Here is an 11,414-nt window from a genome sequence, read left to right as displayed (position 1 = left end):
CCTCGGGGCTGGGGGTCCTGGAGCGAAGGCAAGGTTGTGCAACCTCGCCATCGCTCCCGGAGCTTGCCAGGCTGGGGCGGGGGAAGCCCGAGCTTCCCCCGACCCCAGCCCCACAGAACAGGCTGCTATCCGCAAGCCTTGGGAGCCCGTGGGTGCGCACCGACCCCTCTTGCTCTCCAGGCTTCAGCAAAAGCCTGCATTCGCCCCATAGGACGCACACACATTTCCCCTTCATTTTTGGAGGGGGAAAAGTGCGTCCTATAGGGCGAAAAATACGGTATTTGGAATCAGAATTATAGAACTGGAAGGGAACCCTCAAGAGTCATCTAGTCCAACCCCTGCAGTGCAGGAACCGCAGCCAAAAGAAGCCCCGGCAGATGGCTGTCTGTCAGGAGCGGGAGTCAGGAACAGGTTAGCAATAAATGACACGGCATCAGTGAAGTTGGCTCTTTCTTCAAGGAAACAAGGTTGACTCTGAGTGCCAGGCCCAGTGAGCTCAGCAACTCGTCCCAGTAGCTCTTGCCCCATTTTTAACTTGTTTTTATTTTAAACTGTTTTTTTATCTTTATCTATGTCATTTTAAATTATTATTGAGATTAATGTTGCATTTTTGTAGTTTTAGATTTTATGATTTATGTGGAAATCGTTTTCCATTTGGTTGTGTACCTTTTGAGGTGCTTTAATCGCTGAAGAATGGATGCTTTGAATTGTGGTGCTGGAGGAGACTCTTGAGAGTCCCATGGACTGCAAGAAGATCCAACCTCTCCATTCTGAAGGAAATCAGCCCTGAGTGCTCACTGGAAGGACAGATCCTGAAGCTGAGGCTCCAAGACTTTGGCCACCTCATGAGAAGAGAAGACTCCCTGGAAAAGACCCCTCTAGTTTATTCACAGGCCAGAACAGAACTAAACTGAAGGGTTCAGCCAACCTGCTTATGTAGAGCTCAACTATAAAGCAACAGTAACAACTTTCTGTAACTATCCAATCACTGAATGTCACTTTCAATTCCTTATTTGCATATGTGAAGCTAAGTGAAATCTACAGTATCCCCCTGCTGGCCCAGGGTGAGAATGTCAGTACATAACAGATATGATAGCCATCTTCTAATATCTGGACGGTGGTCACATGGAAGATGGAGGAAGCTGGTTTTTCTACTACTCTAGAGGATGGGAGCCAATCCAGCAGGTTGAATGACAAGGAAGGAGATTCCAGAAGAACATTTCCAGGCGGTTACCACGAACCGTACGGCAACGAACAGCTGACTCTTGAATACAATGAGGGCTTCATACACCAAATACATATAAAAGCACATTGCTTACCCCGTTGGGTATAGGAGCTTTCAATGTGCTTCAAATGTATGCAGCTGAGAAGTATGAAACCTGCTTTTTGAGAAATGTTGGGGTGGAATGCCCCACCCCGCAAGATTCGGGGCTGACTCCCGTCCAATGTAAGCATCTCAAACAGTCAGGGACGCGGACTTATAAAAAATATTGGGGGGGCCCGGGAAAGCTCATGAATAATAAATAAGCTCATGAATATGCAAATAAAGTGGCTCCGGCCCTAAATAGGGCAAGCCACGCCCCCCCAGCCAGCCAATCGGCTGGCTGGGAGGTGTGGCCAGTCGGGATTCCCCTGTTCTCGCGGGGGCCAGGAGGAAGGAAATTCCCCCCGGCAGTGCCTTGGCAGTGGCGGTGGTGCTGCGAAGCAGCGAGGCAGGAGCCCCCGCCCCCGGGGATTCCCTAATCTCGCGGGGGACGGCCGGGGCTCTCCGACTAGGGCGCGCGGCTGGCTGGCTGGCTGGCGAGGGAGCAGGTGGGGAGGAGGCGGGGGACGGCGGCGGCGCTCTGCTGGAAGGGCGCCCGAGATTATTGGGGGGGCTGAGCCCCCCCAAAAATTTTTTTGAGGGGGCTCGAGCCCCCTCAGGCCCCATGGAGTCGGCGCCTATGCAAACAGTGCTCTGGTCCAGGGGGACACGAAGAGTCGGACACAACTAACCGACTCAACAACAACCGCAGAGAGATGACCCAGAGTCACCCATGGAACCGAGTTTGGGGGTTTTCTTAACGAACTAGTTTGGGTCGGGAGATGGTCTGCGCCTACAGATCTGTACACAGAATCTGGCGACCATCCAGGTCGTCTTATGATCTTTGCCTAACAGAAGAAGGTCAAATTTTTGCTTTTCCGGGAGGTCAGCGAGCCTCACCAGCAGGGGATCAATGGTCTCACAACGTGCCTCTTCATAGAAGGGACATCTAAAGAACAAGTGCTCTGGGCTTCCTATCTCCCCCAATGAACAGGCGCAAAGTCTCTGAGCATATGGGACTTTTTTAAAGGATCCTTCCAGGACCGGTGAGGGCAGAGCCGAGCTTCTGGCGAGTGTAAAGGCCCTTCTTGCATTTGTGGATACGAGAAAGAAGAGATATGCTGCTGGTGCGGCTATATCTCTCTCAATTTCTCCAATTTTATAGTCGGGGCACCTTGAGCAGTCCTGTCGTCTCTCGGTGTCCACAGGTGCTCAGGTTGCTTGCAGGTTTCCCAGAGACATCAGTTTGTCCACGCTGAGAACAGGGTGCTGGGCTAGATGGACCTCCTTTGGTCGGATCCTGCAGCCAGGCTCATAGGACGATGAGAACCTTTGCTCTGATCCAACAGAGATCTTCCTATGCCCCCTCTTGGATGCAGAGGAAAGACACTGAATGTACAGATTCAGCAGAGCATCTATCAGAAACAAGAGTACGATCCTGGACAGCCTCGCAGGCAGTTGTTGTTGTCCTTCTGGCAGGGACATTTCCTTCCTGCTTGCAGTTCTGCATTTCCCCCCCATGCAGCTTGGTCTCCTCTTGTTTGTACCTACTTCCTGTGAAGAAACCACCTACTTCCTGTGTTATACAAACAGCTGTTCTATAGCGTGCTCTCTCTCTCTCTCTCTCTCTCTCTCTCTCTCTCTCTCTGTCTCTCTCTCTCTCTTTGTATGTAGCTATCACATAAGCAAGCAAGCAAGCTGGTTATTAGGTCTTTGCAAAGTGTACATTCATTAGCTTGTCAAGCAGAGACAGCCACTTGTTTAAATGGCATGAAACGTGAGTTGTTGTTGTTGTTGTTTAGTCGTGTCCGACTCTTCATGACCCCCTGGACCAGAGCACGCCAGGCACTCCTGTCTTCCACTGCTTCCCACAGTTTGGTCAAACTCATGTTCGTAGCTTTGAGAACACTGTCCAACCATCTCGTCCTCTGTTGTCCCCTTCTCCTTGTGCCCTCCATCTTTCCCAACATCAGGGTCTTTTCCAGGGAATCTTCTCTTCTCATGAGGTGGCCAAAGTCTTGGAGCCTCAGCTTCACGATCTGTCTTCCTGTGAGCACTCAGGGCTGAATTCCTTCAGAATGGAGAGGTTGGATCTTCTTGCAGTCCATGGGACTCTCAAGAGTCTCCTCCAGCACCCCGTCCCAAATTTGCAATTATATTATGAGGCTGCATGCCTATGTTGGGTTAAGGACTGGATAGTTCTGGAAAACTTAGATGTGTTAGACCTGGAAGGATTTGATGCTAGATTTGGCTGGCATGCCTATTTATGGCAAGATAAAGAAAGGGTGCATAAGGGTTTCTCCCACCACACTGTTAGAGGAGCGTTGTTAGAGGTTTGGAATAGAACTAAAAGACTGTTGGAAAAGGGCATACCTTGGTGGCTATCTCCAGTTAATATCTCATCCCTTAAAAATTTAAACACGAGAAGCCAAAGATGGACCTACGAAGATCTCCTGACCAAATCGGATAAGGGGTGGAGAATTAAATCATTTGAAGAACTAAAAGATAAATCAATAGGGTGGTTACAGGTTCACCAAATTAACGCACTATGGAATGAACACAAAAAAATAGGGATGAATGAGAAAAAATCAAAATTCCAAGTGGAAATATTAGAAGGAAAGAGTAAGCTTCTATCCTCCAGCACCAAAATTCAAAAGCATCAATTCTTCGGCGATCAGTCTTCTTTATGGTCCAGCTCTCACTTCCATACATCACTACTGGGAAAACCATAGCTTGAACTATAGGGACCTTTGTCGGCAAGGTGATGTCTCTGGTCCTTAAGATGCTGTCTAGGTTTGTCAAAAGTGAGTTACACAGAACTAAATAGTTCTGCCAACAGTGGTGGGGCACCCCTTTGCACTTCCGCTGCCTGAGACAGGTGCTTCATGGATGGGCCAACTCTGCAACTATACAATGAGATGAAAACCTTTTGGAGGGACTCTCCCTGAGGCAGCGCTGACCCAAGATTTTCTAAAAATTTGGCTTTAGTTCTCAAGCCTGCCTCGCTTGCACTGACACCTACACAAAGAACCCACCGCAATAATCAGGCTGCAATATTGCAGTTCTCTTTCCAATTACTTTCTTGGGAGTAAACCCCCATCCCTGAATGTTGTGGGACTTATGGAGGGATCCCATAGGCACATAACCTAGGAGTGCGTTCCATCAAACTCCACTGCATTCCCTTCTGAGCAGACATGTATAGGAGTTCGCTGCTCGTGAGTAAGCATGCATAAGCGCAGAATGTATATAGTAAAAGGACTCTGATTACAAGTACTTATAAGGGAGTAATGGCTTTCCCAACTGAAAGATTCTTTCGTATGAGTCAAAACCATTGAGCCAGCCCCCGCTGTTCTTGTCAATTTGAACGGCATCTAGCCAGAAAATTTCTTTCCAAGGATTAAGTTAAAACCATCTGTTTTGAAGCTTGGAAAGGCGCTGCCTTTTTGCAGGAAGGTTGAGCGGTGAATCGGGCAGCCCCCGGTCCTAACGCTGCCTTTATTGCCACAAGCTCATAGTGGGGGCTTTGGGTAAGACGTAAAACTTTCCACCTTCTGCTCTAACCCTCACATATCCGCCATCAAGGGATAATCTTCCTGGCTTCTTGCAAGGATCCGGAAGCTTTGCACACCCTGGATTTGTATAAATGCTAAATATTAAAGCACGTCTTAAAAGAAACTCTTGTAACGTTGATTCTATTTTCTTTATTTGTACTTTTGATGCTCCTTTTTTAAAAAGTTGCTTAAGAAGACACTGTCTGCAACTTGCCAGCTTCAGTCCTGCAGGAGCTGGGTGCAAATTACTGCACAGATTCTTCCTGTCACCCAATTAACACCATCGCTGTCAACTTACAGATTTGAAAATAAGGGACCAGCAGCCTCGGAAATAAGGGATCAGCAGCCAAAATAAGGGATTTTCAAGGCACAGGTATGTTCAACTTCTAAGCCCCTCTGAGCCAAAGGCAGAAAGCCCAGCCAGAAGCCAAACGAAGCCTCAAGCGGTGGTTCCCACAGCGCAGCAACCCGGCAAAGGGGATGCAGCAAGGAAAACCACCATCACCTCTCCGCTGGGAAGCGCTGAGCAAAGGCGAGTCCCCAGGCAACGCGGCCGATTTGATTGGCACAAGGCATGCAAGCTCCACCCCCCCAGTCGTTCTTAGACTCCTTATTGGGTGAGCAACGCAGCCAAGCAACACAGTTGGAGCCTCCCTTCTCTCTGGCCGGCGGGCAGGGAGGGAGAGGAGCTGCTTCCTATGAAACCCGGGAAATTTAAGGGACATCATCAATAAGGGACAGCGGCGGGATACAGCGCTGGGATAAGGGGCTTTCCTGCCAAATAAGGGACGGTTGCCAGCTATGCTTTCCACATCACAGATTGCTGGGCATGTTGCACAGGGCCGGATTTCGGTTTGATGAGGCCCTAAGCTACTGAAAAAAGCGACGCGGGTGGCGCAGTGGGTAAAACCTCAGCGCCTAGGACTTGCCGATCGCATGGTCGGCGGTTCGAATCCCCGCGGCGGGGTGCGCTCCCGTCGTTCGGTCCCAGCGCCTGCCAACTTAGCAGTTCGAAAGCACCCCCGGGTGCAAGTAGATAAATAGGGACCGCTTACTAGCGGGAAGGTAAACGGCGTTTCCGTGTGCTGCTCTGGCTCGCCAGATGCAGCTTGTCACGCTGGCCACGTGACCCGGAAGTGTCTGCGGACAGCGCTGGCTCCCAGCCTATAGAGTGAGATGAGCGCACAACCCTAGAGTCTGGCAAGACTGGCCCGTACGGGCAGGGGTACCTTTACCTTTACTTTTAAGCTACTGAAGGTAATGGGGCCCTTGATATGTCCAGCTGTCCTTTGTCAACAACAAATTGCCGCTGTTTTTTGTGTTGAATATATGCTATATGCTAATTGATGGACCTCTTAGGTATCTCAAGCCATTTGCACATGTTGCCATGCAATCTGCCCATGCAGAATGTAGGCACCCTAGATATAGAAAGGCACAAAGCAGTGATATTTTAGGGAGCAGGCGAGCAGGCGGGGCCCATGACTTACATCATAGGAGCCTACACAACACAAAACACTGTTGCTGTACGTATGGAGGTTTTATTTTATTGGTTTTTTATCTTATATTTTGGAAATGTACATCTAGTTTTTTTCCCTTTATTTTTTTGGGGGCCCCCCAAGTGAGTGGGGTCCTAAGCTATAGCTTGTTTAGCTTATACAGTGATACCTCGGGTTACAAACACTTCAGGTTACAAACACTTCAGGTTACAAACTCTGCTAACCCGGAAGTAGTACCTCGGGTTGAGAACTTTACCTCAGGATGAGAACAGAAATTGCGCGCCGGTGGTGCAGCGGCAGCAGGAGGCCCCATTAGCTAAACTGGTGCCTCAGGTTAAGAATGGTTTTGGGTTAAGAACGGAGCTCTGGAACGAATTAAGTTCGTAACCCGAAGTATCACTGTACGTACGTAAATTCGGCACTGATGTTGGTCAGAATCGAGTACACACTTCCAGAGTTAACACTAAATACTTTAGTTCTGGTAAATGGGCCACCACAGCTGCAAGAGGGCCGTGAAAATTTGTGTCCTGGGCTTTTGGGACTTGTCTACCCATGTAATAATAATAATAATAATAATAATAATAATAATAATAATAATAATAATAAATTTTATTTATACCCCGCCCTCCCTGGCGAGAGCCAGGCTCAGGGTAGCTAACAACAGTAAAATTACAGTAAAAACATTATAGGGGGAAAACCCCAATTTAAAATACAAGTTAAAATGCAATTTAAAATGCAGCCTCATTTTAAAAGTAGCCCATAGATCAAAACCATAAGGGGAGGGAAACGTAAAGGTCAGGCTGAGTCCAAGCCAAAGGCCAGGTGGAACAGCTCTGTCTTGCAGGCCCTGCGGAAAGATGTACCATCCATCTGAAACCCAAGAGAAGCATTGGTTGCCAGATATGAAATATATTGGTATTATTTTCAGATCTCCTGCCCCAGTATCTCAGCTAGAGGCAGTGATGCTTCTGAATATCTGTTGCTTGAAACCATAGGAGGGGAGAGTGCTCTTATGCTCGAATCCTGCTTTTGGGTTTTGGTTAGCCACTGTGAGGACAGGATGCTGGGCTAGATATCCCATTGGCCTGATCCAGCAGCCCTTCAGATGTTATTAGCGGTGAGTAAAATGGCTTGAGGTAAAGGTAAAGGGACCCCTGACCATTAGGTCCAGTCGTGGCCGACTCTGGGGTTGCGCTGCTCATCTCGCTTTATTGGCCAAGGGAGCCGGTGTACAGCTTCCGGGTCATGTGGCCAGCATGACTGAGCCGCTTCTGGCGAACCAGAGCAGCGCACGGAAACACCATTTACCTTCCCACTGGAGCGGTACCTATTTATCTACTTGCACTTTGATGTGCTTTCAAACTGCTAGGTGGGCAGGAGCAGGGACTGAGCAACGGGAGCTCACCCCATCATGGGGATTCGAACCGCCGACCTTCTGATCGGCAAGCCCAAGAGGCTCGGTGGTTTAACCCACAGCGCCACCTGCATCCCTTTCAGATGTTATTAGCGGTGAGTAAAATCGCTTGAAGCAGAGGGTTAACGGGATCTTAATCTGGACGCCATAGCAGGGAGGAGGAGGGGGAGTTTAAAGTTTAGAGCTGTATCTGCAAATTCCTGTGACTTTAACTTCCAATGCTATTCCATTAAAGCAGAGCTGAAAAGGGCTTGGTGGTCCAGCTAGAAGCATGCACCAAATGCTATAATCTCTACTCCAAACAGGCAGCAGAGTCCAAATGCGCTGCCCGAAAGGAGCTGAAACAGACTGTGCTTATGGTTTAGCTCAAGCCAGGGCCCGATCCTCACAACTTGCCTTGGTGCCAAGGCTGAAACATGTCAAAGAAGCAGGCGCGCCAATGGCGCTATGTAAACAATAACTGCAGAATGTTTGAAGTTAGATCTTGGTGCGCATTCTTCCCCCTTTGGACTGGGGGCTGTTACTCGTCATCCAGCAGTTGCCAGCATGCCTGTGGATTAAATCCCCTTTTTCCACTCCGTGGGCATTTAAAGCAGCATCAGACCATCCTGCAAAACGTGGGGCCAGATTAACCTGACCTTGGGGTGCCTTTGAGCCAGTGGATTTAGCTGCGAACGCTAAAAGAACCTCAGTTTTCAGAGGCAGTATACCTGAGTATCAGGTGCAGGAAGAGAGAACGAGAAAAGACTAGAACTTTTATATCTGTGCTATGAGTGTCAAAAGAGCTTCTGGTTAGTTGGTGCTGAGCTGATTGGGTTGTGGAGTTCTTATCCATCTAGAGTATGTATTCCTTGTGTGTTGAGTAGATTTGTAGATTGGGGAGGGAGTCAGATTTGTTTTTCTCAGGCAAAGTGTTATTCAAGAGGTATCGGAAAGCAATGTTTTAAGAGTGATTAATGATTACTTTGTTGTTGTTGTTTAGTCATTTAGTTGTGTCCGACTCTTCGTGACCCCCTGGACCAGAGCACGCCAGGCACTCCTGTCTTCCACTGCCTCCTGCAGTTGGGTCAAACTCATGTTGGTCGCTTTGAGAACACTGTCCAACCATCTCGTCCTCTGTCGTCCCCTTCTCCTGATCTTTCCCAACATCAGGGTCTTTTCCAGGGAGTCTTCTCTTCCCATGAGGTGGACAAAGTCTTGGAGCCTCAGCTTCAGGATCTGTCCTTCCAGTGAGTACTCAGGGCTGATTTCCTTCAGAATGGAGAGGTTTGATCTTCTTGCAGTCCATGGGACTCTCAAGAGTCTCTTCCAGCACCAGAATTCAAAAGCATTCATTCTTTGGTGATCAGCCTTCTTTATGGTCCAGCTCTCACTTCCATACATCACTACTGGGAAAGCCATAGCTTGAACTATACGGGCCTTTGTCGGCAAGGTGATGTCTCTGCTTTTTAAGGTACTGTCTAGGTTTGTCACTGCTTTTCTCCCAAGAAGCAGGCGTCTCAAAGGGTACCATTGTCTGACAAACCACAGTGCCATACTCAATTTATCTTTTTGAAATGGTACACCTCTGTAGCCACCAACACAGGAGTTCTGTTTAGTTAATGGAAGAAGGGGACGACAGAGGAGAAGATGGTTGGACAGTGTTCTCGAAGCTACCAACATGAGTTTGACCAAACTGTGGGAGGCAGTGGAAGACAGGAGTGCCTGGCATGCTCTGGTCCAGGGGGTCACAAAGAGTCGGACACGACTAAACAACTAAACAACAACAAGGGACCGGGGAAGATGGAGACCAACAGAAGGTGAAGCCAGAGCCAACAGCAGGCAAAGCCACTCCCTGTCTATTACAAATGGAAGCACGTAAGTGAGGGCAGGCTGTTGGTAGGAACAGCGTCCGATTTGCCCTAATGGACCAGCTTCCACCCTCATCAGATGAAGTCATCTCTGCATGTTTCTTGCTGCTGGCCCCCGGGCATCTGAATAGTTTGAGCAGCACTACCTTCAGAAAGCAAGTTATGAAAACACCAGCCCTGCCAGCCACCAGGGATTTTAAAATGCTACGAATTTCTAAGCTGTCCCGCATCTATCCTCCAAAGTTCTCTGAATGAGCTTTAAGTGACAAAAGAACTTGTCTCCCAGCGCAAAAGAAGTGGAGGGAGGAACGCTAACCGACTTAGAATAGAATCATAGGATCATAGAGTTGGAATAGACCACAAGGGCCATCGAGTCCAACCCCCTGCCAAGCAGGAAACACCATCAGAGCACTCCTGACATATGGTTGTCAAGCCTCTGCTTAAAGACCTCCAAAGAAGGAGACTCCACCACACTCCTTGGCAGCAAATTCCACTGTCGAACAGCTCTTACTGTCAGGAAGTTCTTCCTAATGTTGAGGTGGAATCTTCTTTCTTGTAGTTTGGATCCATTGCTCCGTGTCCGCTTCTTGATCCGCTTCTTGATCCAAGGAAGAGCAAAATCATATAATCGTAGAATTGGAAGGGACCCTAAGGGTCATCAAGTCCAACCCCCTGAAATGAAGCAATCTCAGCTAAAGCATCCATGACAGATGGCCATCCAACCACTGCTTGAAAAGCTCCAAGGAAGGAAAGTTCATCACCTCCCAAGGGAGACCATCCCACTGTTGAACAGCTCTTACCGTCAGAAAGTTCTTTCCGATATTTAGTCAACAGTATTCCAGATTCATGCCCTCCACATTATCACTAATCTCCAGAGCTCTGAAGGAAAATGATTCTGCAAACTCCCAGCTATTTCTGAAGGGTTGAGTGAGATTAAATGACTTGCAGTCGGACTTCACTAATATTTGAACGGAGATATGGATCGGGCTAATAAGGTATGAGCTTAGGGTCTTGGAAGAGATTAAAGGAAAGGAACCTGGATGTCTCAGATTAGGAGAAATTGTTCCTTAAGGACCTAAGACGAACCATGTTAGATCAAGTGGAGGACTGTAGCTCAGTGGTAGAGCATCTGCTTTGAATGCAGACACACTCAGGTTCAATTTTTTGCCTCTCCAGGAAGGGCTGGGAGAGTTGTCTGTTCTGAAACCCTGGAAAGCTGGCTCAGTATTTGTCTGTTTCCTAATTCTTATACGCATCCAGCAATACCTTCAACAGTGCAGACAAATATGAGCTGCAGACATCACTTTTGGGGCTCCTTGAGGCTGCAGATGCAAATGTGGGAAAATAGGAAATATTAGCCGGTAAGAGGGTAAGTCAGCCAAACATTTCAACCCAGTACAAGATTGCAATGGAGTTTCTTTGCAGAAATGTGTTCTGAGTAGTTAGAATGGCCCTGTGCGCATGCCAAGCAATAAACAAAACTCATTAGCATTGGTACAGAGATTCTAAACTGTACACTTTGGCTTAAAATAACTGAACCAGTCAAAACTGCTTTGCACCAGATGACATTCATTTATTGCTTCCCCCCTCCGCTCCTTGCCCTTTTGTGGAGAAATGAAACCAGAGTCAGGTGGTTCTTTGCCAAGGCTGTTCACTCCAGCAAGAGAGATTTGCTCCGGTACCTGAAAGGAGCCTTCAGACTTTGGCCAGACATGTAACACATGGGGGTGGAGGAGGTGGAAAATACAGAAACTGAGCAGGAGGCAGTTCTAAAGACCACCTTACCAGCCCGCCTCCAAA

The sequence above is a fragment of the Podarcis muralis genome, chromosome 10 (assembly GCF_964188315.1).
Source record: "Podarcis muralis chromosome 10, rPodMur119.hap1.1, whole genome shotgun sequence".
Taxonomy (NCBI): domain Eukaryota; kingdom Metazoa; phylum Chordata; class Lepidosauria; order Squamata; family Lacertidae; genus Podarcis; species Podarcis muralis.
The sequence above is the reverse complement of the archived record's forward strand: the minus strand, read 5'-3'. Positions refer to the sequence as shown.